Source organism: Capra hircus, chromosome 14 (genome assembly GCF_001704415.2).
Source record: "Capra hircus breed San Clemente chromosome 14, ASM170441v1, whole genome shotgun sequence".
Classification (NCBI taxonomy): domain Eukaryota; kingdom Metazoa; phylum Chordata; class Mammalia; order Artiodactyla; family Bovidae; genus Capra; species Capra hircus.
The window spans coordinates 51,321,189-51,332,209 of NC_030821.1; positions in this window are offsets into that span (position 1 = coordinate 51,321,189).

The following is an 11,021-nucleotide window of genomic DNA, read 5'->3' on the forward strand; positions in this document are numbered from 1 at the left end:
AGCAGACAGGTGGCACTAAATGGCCCTGCCACCTGTGTCTACTTCCACTTCCTCTCCTTGGAGCCACAGGTGTACCAGGATCCCATTAAGTAGAGGAGGGCACTTGGCATTTTGACACTGCTGCTTTGATACAAGTATATTTGATACTTGATTCCTAGTCGGGGAACTAGTTTCCCACACGCAGCAACAAAAGATCCAGCTTGCCATAGCTGAGACTCAGTGCTGCCAAATGAATAAATTTTAAAACAATAATAAAGAATAAATAAAGACCAAGAGCTTCATCCTTGCCAGTCTATTCAGTCCCAGAATCTCGCCTCCGTGCTAATCTCCAGAATTTCTCTGACATAGGGATTGGGGCTAAGCTGGGGACCAGGGGTGTATCAGGTTATCAGGGCAGGCGAAGCTGACAGAAAGTCAGTAGTGATGGCACAGTGGTTATGTGCCCTCAGGAAGAGCATTGTCATCTGGAGTGTTGTCTCTATTCTGAGAATCTGGGAGTTCTTTGTCTCCAGGGCTCTAACTGGCTCTTTGAGGTGCAACACCCATATTTATGATTTTTAATTGATAATATATTGGCAAATACCTCTGCTTTCCGAAGTGTCTTGATTATGTCAGCTTAATTATTCTTTAAACATTAGAGGGGGCAGAGGGAAAGGAAGTCTTTTGGGACACAATATAGCCCTTTTCTCTTAGGAACAGGCTCTCTAGAAAATGTTCATTTATATTTTTAATAACTTTCTTAACACACATTTGTATAGGTTTGTTCAATATTGTTAAATTTCCTTATGGTGACAGTTTGGAGTGGGCTCTCCTATGAGACTCAGTTTGAATAGACTTTAAAACATATTTTTACTGTCTTCAAAGTGGTTTTTGGAAAATGATTAAAGATACACATGGTGGGACTTCCCTGGTAGTTGAGTTGTTAAGACTGTGAGCTTCCAATGCAGGGGGCATGGGTTTGATCCCTTTTTAGGGAACACAGACTTTGACTGTGTAGATCACAACAAACTGGAAAATTCTTCAAGAGATGGGAATACCAAACCACCTGACCTTCTTCCTGAGAAATCTGTATGCAGGTCAAGAAGCAACAATTAGAACCAGACATAGAACAACGGATTGGTTCCAAATCAGGAAAGGAGTACATCAAGGCTATATATTGTCACCCTGCTTATTTAACTTATATGCAGAGTACATCATGAGAAATGCTGGGCTGAACGAAGCACAAGCTGGAATCAAGATTTCGGGGGTAAATATAAATAACCTCAGATACGCAGATGACCCCACCCTTATGGCAGAAAGTGAAGGAGAACTAAAGAGCCTCTTGATGAAAGTGAAAGAGGAGAGTGAAGAAGCTGGTTTAAAACTCAACATTCAAAAAACTAAGATCTGGTCCCATCACTTCATTGCAAATAGATGGGGAAACAATGGAAACAGTGACAGATTTTATTTTCTTGGGCTCCAAAATCACTGCAGATGGTGACTGCAGCCATAAAATTAAAAGACGCTTGCTCCTTGGAAGAAAAGCTATGACCAACCTAGACAGCATATTAAAAAGCAAAGACATTACTTTACCAACAAAGGTCCACTAGTCAAACTATGGTTTTTCCATTAGTCATGTATGGTTGTGAGAGTTGGACCATAAAGAAAGCTGAGCGCCAAAGAACTGATGCTTTTGAACTGTGGTGTTGGAGAAGACTCTTGAGAGTCCCTTGGACTGCAAGGAGATCCAACCAGTCCATCCTAAAGGAAATCAACCCTGAATATTCATTGGAAGCACTGATGTTGAAGCTGAAACTCCAATACTTTGGCCACCTGATGCAAAGAACTGACTCTGGAAAAGACTCTGATGCTGGGAAAAATTGAAGGCAGGAGAAGAAGAGGGTGACAGAGGATGAGATGGTTGGATGGCATCACTGACTCAATGGACATAAGTTTGAGTAAGCTCCAGGAGTTGGTGATGGACAGGGAAGACTGGCGTGCTGCAGTCCATGGGGTCACAAATAGACAGACATGACTGAGGGACCAAACTGAACTAGGGGACAAAGATCTCTTATGCTGCATGACACGCCCCCCCCCCAAAAAAGAAACAAACAAAAAAAAAGAGGCAAAACTATGAAAATGGTAGAATGATCAGTGGTTGCTCCAGCCTAGAGGGAAGAAGGGATCAATGGATGGGGGAGAGGGGATGTGGAAGGCAGTAAGATTGTTCTGTGTGATATAAGGGCAAATACACATTATTAAACTTGTCAAAACTCACAGAACAGTCAGCATCAAGTGAACCCTAAGGTGAACTGTGAACTTTCATCACCACTTATCAATATTGGCTCATCAATTGTAAGAAGGGTACACCACACAAGTGCATGAAGTCAGTGATGGGGTGTGGGAGCTGAGGGAATTTATGGGCATTCTGTACTTTCTGCCCTTTTTTTTTTGTAAACCTGAAACTGTTCAAAGATAAATTTAAAAAAAATGTTCTAGAGGGACTTCCCTGGTGGTCCAGTGGCTAAGACTCCATGCTACCAATACAGGGGGCCTGGGTTTGATCTGGAGCCTGGTGGGCTACAGTCTACAGGGTCGAAAAGAGCTGGACACAACTAAGTGACTTTCACTCACTGTAGGAGAACTAGATCCCATATGCTGCAACTATCAATAATTAAAAAATATCCTTCATGTCACAACAAAAGGTCATGCATGCTACAACAAAGACCTGGCCCAGCCAAATAAATACGTAAAATTAAAATTTAAAAATGTTTTAGAAAATAAAAGATGCATATGATAAAACATATATATATACAGCATTGAAAATGTATCTTATGGGGAGGGAGGTCTCCCCATTCCTGATCCTTAGTCCTCTGCTCTTCACCCTGAAGACAGCGATGTTTGCCAGTTTAAAAAATATCCTTCTGGGGACTTTTGGGGTGGTCCAGTGGCTAAGAATCTGCACTCTCAATGCGAGAGGCCTCGATGCGATCCCTGGTCAGGGAACTAGATCGCACATGCCACAACAAAAGATCCTGCATACCTCAACCAAGACCTGGCACAGCCAAATAAATACATGTATTTTTTTTAATAAATAAAAATAAAAATCCTTCCAGATATATTCTCTCCAAGTGTTATTCGCTCAGTCATATCTGACTCTTTGTGACCCTGTGGACTGCAGCCTGCCAGGCTCCTCTGTCCATTGGATTCTCTAGGCAAGAATACTGGAGTGGATTGCCATTTCCTTCTCTAGGGGAGCTTCCTGACCCAGGGATTGAACCCAGATATCCTGCATTGCAAGCAGATTCTTTACCGTCCAAATCACCAGGGAAGTCTATTCTTTCCAAGCACAAGCACATGTATTTATGAACTCCCATCTTTTTAATACAAATATTGCATATTATATATAATTTTCATTAAAAAGAAATAAAACACAAGACTAATACAGAACAGAAAACAATGGAATTGGCGGAAAAAAACAACAACCCATAAACGGTTGTGGTGGGGTTGGCGCAAGGTCAGGGGTGCACAGTGGGTTTGGGGATACCAGAATGGAGGGGATGTTTGATGAGGTGGTCCTGGGACAGCTCTGCCAAAATAGCTGCCCCCACTAAAACTGTATCAAAACAGTCTGCTCTGTCTCTGATTAGACAGCAATGTGAAGGCTGTATAATCTAATAAGGCTTGTTCTCTTCAAGACCTTGGCAAGCAGTCCGTTCATTCCGGTGACATCATCTCTGAATGTTTTTGGAACCTCTCCTTTGTAATTGCCCTTCAGAGTCTGCGGGACAGTTTGTTTTGCTGCATTTTTTATATCGAGAAAGGGAATCATCTGAGTGACCCTGAGCCCTGGAGGGTGTGAGCCCGGGGGCAAATAGCGGAGCTGTCTATGCACCTGAATTTGCCAGTGTACTTGTGTTTTTGTTTGCTTTTTGTGTAACAGAAAAGCAAACACACCAACATCCCTCCCCGCAACTTGACCCCACCTGCATTGTGGTGGGGAAAACCTGGATGCAGGGGGCTGCTTCCCATCTGAGAAAATGAATGCCAATATGGCAGCTTGATTTGTTTCTGACATTTTTCCAGATTAAAGGAAATGAAACCCAGGGAATGAAGCCATTAGAGCTATGCTGTCCAATACGATAGCTACAAGTCTTGTGAGGTGAGTACTTACAACTCACTAATGTACTATATACAATTTACTTCATTAGTTTTTTGTTCACTGTCTCTCCTTGGTTCCCCCCACCCCACCTCACTCAACTAAAATATAAGCTCCATGAAGTCAAGGATATTTGATTTATCCACTTGTGTATCAAAAACAGCATTTGCTATTCACACATAGGAATCAGTGAAACAGACTTCAGCTGAAACTTTAAGCACTGATCCTGGCATCCGGTGGGAATCGAGAAAGATGTTACTCATGAGGTGGATGGAAGCTAGTGCTCCAAGATGATGCTTGTGAAGCAGGGGGAGCAAAGGACTGGGACCTGTTTAGGGGGGACACCTACAGCTGGGGTGTGGGAGCAGGAAGAGAAACCAGCCAAGGGGTGAGGAGAGAGAAAGTCAAGGAGATAAGGGAACCCTGGAGCACTCTATGGTCAGAAGCCTAGGAAGCAGAATTTGAAGAAAGGGAATGTGATCCTGAGGGTTCCGTGCATAAGCCAGTGTGGAATATAAACAGTGAGGGTCAGTTTCGGCCCGAGGAGAAGTTACTATTTGTCATCGCTTGCTAGATTCTGAACTGACAGGTGTAGGTATTGCAGTTTACACAGCTGCCAGTGCAAGCTGCCCTGCTTACGCCTGATTGGGCGTGTGTGCCGAATTGCTTCAGTTGCGTCCAACTCTGGCTCCATGGGCTGTAGCCTGCCACGCTCCTCTGTCCATGGGATTCCAGGGAAGGATAACGGAGTGGGCTGCCATGCCCTCCTCCAGGGGATCTTCCTAACTCAGGGATTGAACCCGTGATTACATCTCCTGCACTGGCAGGCATTTGACTGGTTAAACTAACTGAGAGATCAGTCTCAACATTTTCCTTTACAATAGAAGTCTCTTCTAAAACATATCTCCTTTGTAAAATAAGCTATCATCAATTTCTGCTTATAAAGAATGTGCTACATAATTTAGAGTAACTCAATTTAGGTTAAATTCCACTGACATGAAGCTCAATTATTTTGATTCATCTTTCCTTAGCTAAATCTTGACTCCTCCCACCCCCAGTTTAAAGGACTTTTTCTAATTTAATGAAATCACATTTAGTAGAATCAAACCGCAGGTTTAGGCTTGCTTGAGACAGTTCCTGATTATGCCTCTCATTCTGGCATCCCGTCCAGCTTAGCATTTGTCCTAGATGTTCCTTTCTAAAGGAGGTATTATTTCCACTGGACTTCCCACGTGGTGCTAGTTGTAAGGAACCCACCTGCCAGTGCAGAAGATGCAAAAGACTAGGGCTTGATCCCTGGGTTGGGAAGATCCCTTGGAGGAGGAAATGGCAACCCACACCAGTATTCTTGCCTGGAGAATCCCATGGACAGAGGAGCCTGGCAGGCTACAACCCACAGTGCTGCAAAGAGTCAGACACAACTGAAGCAACTTAGCACACAGCGCATTGTTTCTACTAGTACAGAGATAAGCAGGGGTGGGTTTGGTAGCTTTTACTTCTTGGCAAGTAGTATGTGAGATGCAGGAGAGCAGCCAGAGTTCTCCCTTCAACATGTGGTTAAGTCTGAAACACAGCTAAGCATCCTGTCTCTTTTCTTGTAGCTTTCTAGATGCAGCAACACTCCTTTTCAAAGACAGCATGCAGAGTGTTTGCAGATGAGATGAAGTGCTCTGGACAGACACAGCCAGGGTTAATGCACATCCTCTCATTCCAGGTGCTGGGGGTTGACGCTGCTGGACCTGGTGCTGGTCTCTGTTGCCAACTTGGTGTACCAGCCAGTTGTGCTGTGACCCATGCTTTGGTCTGTATGATGCTGTGTCCCCAAGGTGCCAGTCTGCAGTCAGTGAGGCCAATGTGAAATATGAGAAATTACAGGATAATATAGTCATGTGTGTGCGTATGACCTAAGTCACTTCAGTCTTTTCGACCCCATGGACTGTAGCCTGCCAGGCTCCTCTGTCCATGGGAGTCCCCAGGCAAGAATACTGGAATGGGTTGCCATGCTCTTCTCCAAGGGATCTTTCTGACCCAGGGATCAAACCTGCATCTCTTAGGTCTCCTGCATTGGCAGGTGAGTTCTTTACCCACTGGGCCACCTGGGAAGCCCAATATAGGCATACTTGAGATGTATGCAGGAAATAGAGGCTAAACAGTTATGCCCCTGGGCTTATAGGGAGTATCTCAAAGTTGCTGCTACGTTGGTTGTGTCATTTATTGTATTGTATAAATCTCATCTAGCTCTTTAAAACTTATATATTTGTTTCTTTCTTTATTTTAAGCTGTGCTGGGTCTTGGTCGCTGCGCAGGTTTTCCTCTAGTTGCGGTGAGCAGGCGCTACTTTCTAGTTGTGGTGCGTGGGCTTCTCATTGCTGTGGCTTCTCTTGTGGCAGAGCACAGGCCCTAGGTGTGCAGGCTCCAGTAACTGCGACTCGTGGTTTCTAGAGCTTGGACATCAGTTGCTGTGGCACATGGGCTTAGTTGCCCCACGCTTGTGGTATCTTCCCAGACCAGGAATCCAACCTGTGTCCCCTGCATTGGCATGCAAATTCTTAACCATTGGACCACCAGGGAAGTCCTCATCTAGTGTATATATTGCTTAGCGTGGAAAGCTGAATAATTCCCCTCTCCTCTTGAAGATGTTTGTGTCCCAACCCTGGAGCCTGTGAATATATCACATCTCATATGTAAAGAGGTATTTTGCAGATGTGAGTCAATATGGATCTTGAAATGAGCCTGATATACTCAGGGATCCTTATATGGGGGATACAGGTGCTGAGTCAGTAGTAGATGTCACCACCAAATCAAGAATTTGGAGTGATGAGGAAGGGGTCATGAGCAAAAGAATAGAAGAGAAAGAAAGAAATTGAAAAAGGCAAGGAAATGGGTTCTCCCCTCTGAGCCTCGGGCAGAAACCAGCTTAACCAACATTTTGACTTTAAGTGGGTGAGACTGATTTTGGGCTTCTGCCCTCCGGAACTGTAAGACAGACAGCACATTCATATTGTTTATAGTCTCTGAGTTTGTGGTAATTTGTTTATAGCAGCAATGGGAAACTAGCCCATGTAGAATTCCTTTTTATTTTGCAATAAATCTTTCTGCCAACAGCTTAAAAAAAAAAAGAAAGAAAAGTTAATATATAATGAAAACAAAAAGTTTTTCAGCTAAAAAAGCGAAAAGTTCATATTTAATGAAAAATTAGATACTCAGATTTCTGTATCTCACAGTAGTAGTCAATAATGAACCTGTAACATGACTCTGATGCTGGGAAAGATTGAGGGCAGGAGGAGAAGGGGGAGACAGAGGATGAGATGGTTGGATGGCATCACCAACTGGATGGACATGAGTTTGAGCAAGCTCTGGGAAACAGTGAAGGACAGGGAAGCCTAGCGTGCTGGTGTCCGTGGGGTGGCAGAGGGTCGGACATGACTTAACAACTGAACAGCAACATGAACAAAGCATATGTCAACATTTATTGTCCACATGGTGATATCACTGGCCACAGAAAAGCAAAAGACACACGTCTGCTGAGGACATATCAGCAGCTACTTAAAAGTTTTACTCAGCTGCAGAAGATATATCTACATATTACTCAGTGAAGCGTGACTTTTTGTTTAGGTCAAATACCTTTTCTTCTAGATTAATTTCACTTATTTTCAATTCCAACTTTTCTTATATATATACAACAAGAGAAGCAATTGATATTAATGTGGTGGCTTCACTGGTAGCAGAAGAAACTGTTTTTGTTTTTTGGGTTTTTTTTTGTAAATAAGTTCTCTAGTTGCTTTAAGATTAAAATCAATTTTAAAGGTTTAATTGATGTAATCAATGAAGGAAGGGCCAAAAACTTTAGTGTTGGAACTTTTAACAAACTGTAGCCTTCAAAACCAAATTACATATAGGAAGACAGAGAAATTTATCCCTAAAAATGGAAAGGAGAAATTGAACAGTTAAAAACCAAGGGCTCCAACTTAATTTTAAAAATCTATCCTCGTGTTTGTGCTTTGCAGAATCTTGATTTGTGGGGCTCTGTTGACAAAACTCCAACTTTTAATTGAATAAATTTAGATTCTGAAGTGGAGTGGAATGGTATCTAGAAGGCTTACAATCCACAGCATCTAGATTTGGCAAAATATTAAAAAGAATCATAAATAGATACAACTTAATTTGATCAGATTTATTTTATACCAACATTTGTTAAAGAAATGTACTTTGGGGTCAGAGGTGGGCAAAATGGGTCAAAAGTTACAAATTTCTGATTATAAAATGTCATGGGGATATAATGTATAGCATGGTGACTTTAGTTTGTAATGATGAATTGTATATTTAAAAGTTGCTGAGCATAGATAATCCTACAAAAAATGTGTAACTGTGTTGATGACTGTTTAGATTTATTGTGATCTTTCCACAATATATACAAATGTTGAATCATTATGTTGTACACTTGAAACTAACTTGTTATATGTCAATTTTATCTCAATTTTAAAAAAGAAAAAAAGAAATGTACTCTGACCTAAGAAAAGAGATAGTACCTATAAATATACCTGATCTGAGTTACTGACACATTTCAATGTAGAAAAAAATTAGAATTGTGAATGCCTTCTATTTAGCAGAATTTGTTCTCAGTTTACCAACTATCTTAACATCTGTAGAAAGAGTATTTTCACAACTAAAAATAATGTGGTCTATATAGAAATCATTTTAAGTTATAAACACTTTAAAATTTATTAATCATATCTATAACTTTGCAGAAAATTGCAGGCAACTTCATGAAATAATTAAAGCCTTTAGGAGTATAATAAAAATACATTCTTCAACATATTTCAGTAAGAAGAATATGACCAAGTAACAAGTTAATGTATACAAACATGTACCAAGAATGTTTTTATTTTTACTCTTTGGATAATCCATGTGAATACATTTTTTTCCCTTTTTTTCTTTCATATACATGCATACTGGCTACTTCTAAAGAATTTTACTTTTGAAGGTATCTTTGGAATAGAACTATTTTATAAGTTTACCAATACAATAAATTCAGTTTGTCCACTAAAAATACATATTGGAAAATTTATATAATTTAAACTTATTTTTGTGTCTGTTTTCACTTTCAAAAGTGTATAGATTTGGGAGATAAATGGTTAGTTTAGTTACAGTGTTTCTAATTTTCTATATAAGTCCTGGGGCATTGGGTGCCTGTTGACCTCTTTGTTAGTCACATGGATTTTTATTTCTGTTGATTTATTTGAGAATCATTGATGACCTGCCAGCTTCATGATTGCACTTGGGGTTTAACTTCTTCCAACCAGCTAATACTACTCATTCTCAGTGTCTGACACAGTTTGCTGAATGATTCGTTTATCCTGTCTGAAATCATCCTGCTTTCTGATGCTAAGCTTCTTTAGGTTCCTCCTCTTTTCTCTTTTCTTTCTGACTCCCGTTGCACTCTCACATTTAATTCTCAGCTTATTTTTTCTGGCTTGTATTTCTTATCTTAACCTTTTTCTCCTGTTGTTGGTGGTGTTTAGTCACTAAGTTGTGTGTGACTCTTCTGCGACCCTATGGACTGTAGCCCACTAGGCTCCTGTGTCCATAGGATTCTCCAGGCAAGAATATTAGAGTGGGTGCCATTTTCTTCTCCAGGGGATCTTCCTGACCCAGGGACTGAACCCACATCTCCTGTGGCTCCTGAATTGGCAGGCAAATTCTTTATCATTGAGCCACCTAGGAAGCCCCTTTTCCCTCTTGCTTGCCCCATAATCCCAACTTTGGCACTGTTAATTTGGATGTTTCCTGAGGCTAATTTTTGCTTTCTGTTGTTTTACAGAGAAGGCAGGAGTTACATTTCAAGATGCAGTATTCATTTTTGTGAAGGAGGGTATGCTTCTGAAGTCTCTGCCTCGAATCCAGGTTTCATGGAGAGGGGAGGGACTTCCATTCTGGAGCACTTCCATTCCCCCAGCACTGCATGAATTACTTAGGAGTTAGGCCCATTGTTCTTGGGCTTCCCAGAGAGCTCAGTGGTAAAGAACCCCTTTGCCAATGCAGAAGACATAAGAGACGCAGGTTTGATCCCTGGGTCAGGAAGATCCCCTGGAAGGAAATGGCAATCCACTCCAGTATTCTTCCCTGGAGAATCCCATGAACAGAGGAGCCTGGAGGGCTACAGTCCATAGGGTCTCAAAGAGTTGGACATGACTGTAGCGACTGAGCAGGCATGCATGCAAGGACCTTAGAAATGTCCTGAGGTTGGAGAAATATTCTCACATCAAGAAGCTAATCCAGTTGTTTATTTTTCTTTTTCTGTGCCCCTCCCCCTCCCAGCACGTTTGGTGTAGGGCTTTTATGTGAGAGAGCTCGGCACACTGACCTGCATCCACACTGTTTGTGCTGTTACCCTGGACACTGGGAGACAACCACTTCTTTCACAACCAACTCACCTGCTGAGCAAAGGGCTGGCTGAGGGCCTGACTTGCTCCTCCTTGTTTTGGGAGCCCCAGGCAGCATTTCCTCCCTCTGCCAGTCAACTGTGGTGCTGGTCAGATCACTGAAGGAACTTAGAGGGCAGACTTGCGGACACAGCAGGGGAAGGAGAGGGTGGGCGCAATTGAGAGAATAGCATTGAAATATATACATTACAATGTGTAACGCAGATAGCTAATGGGAAGCTGCTATATAACACAGGGAGCTCAGCCTGGTGCTCTGTGACAACCTAGAGGAGAGGATGGGGGTGGGCTGGGAGGGAGGTTCAAGAGAGAGGGGACATGTGTATACCTATGGCTGATTCAGAAACCAACACAATGTGCTAAGCTGCTTCAGTCATGTCTGACTCTTTGCAACCTCATGGGCTGCAGGCCACCAGGTTCCTCTGTCTGTGGGATTCTCCAGG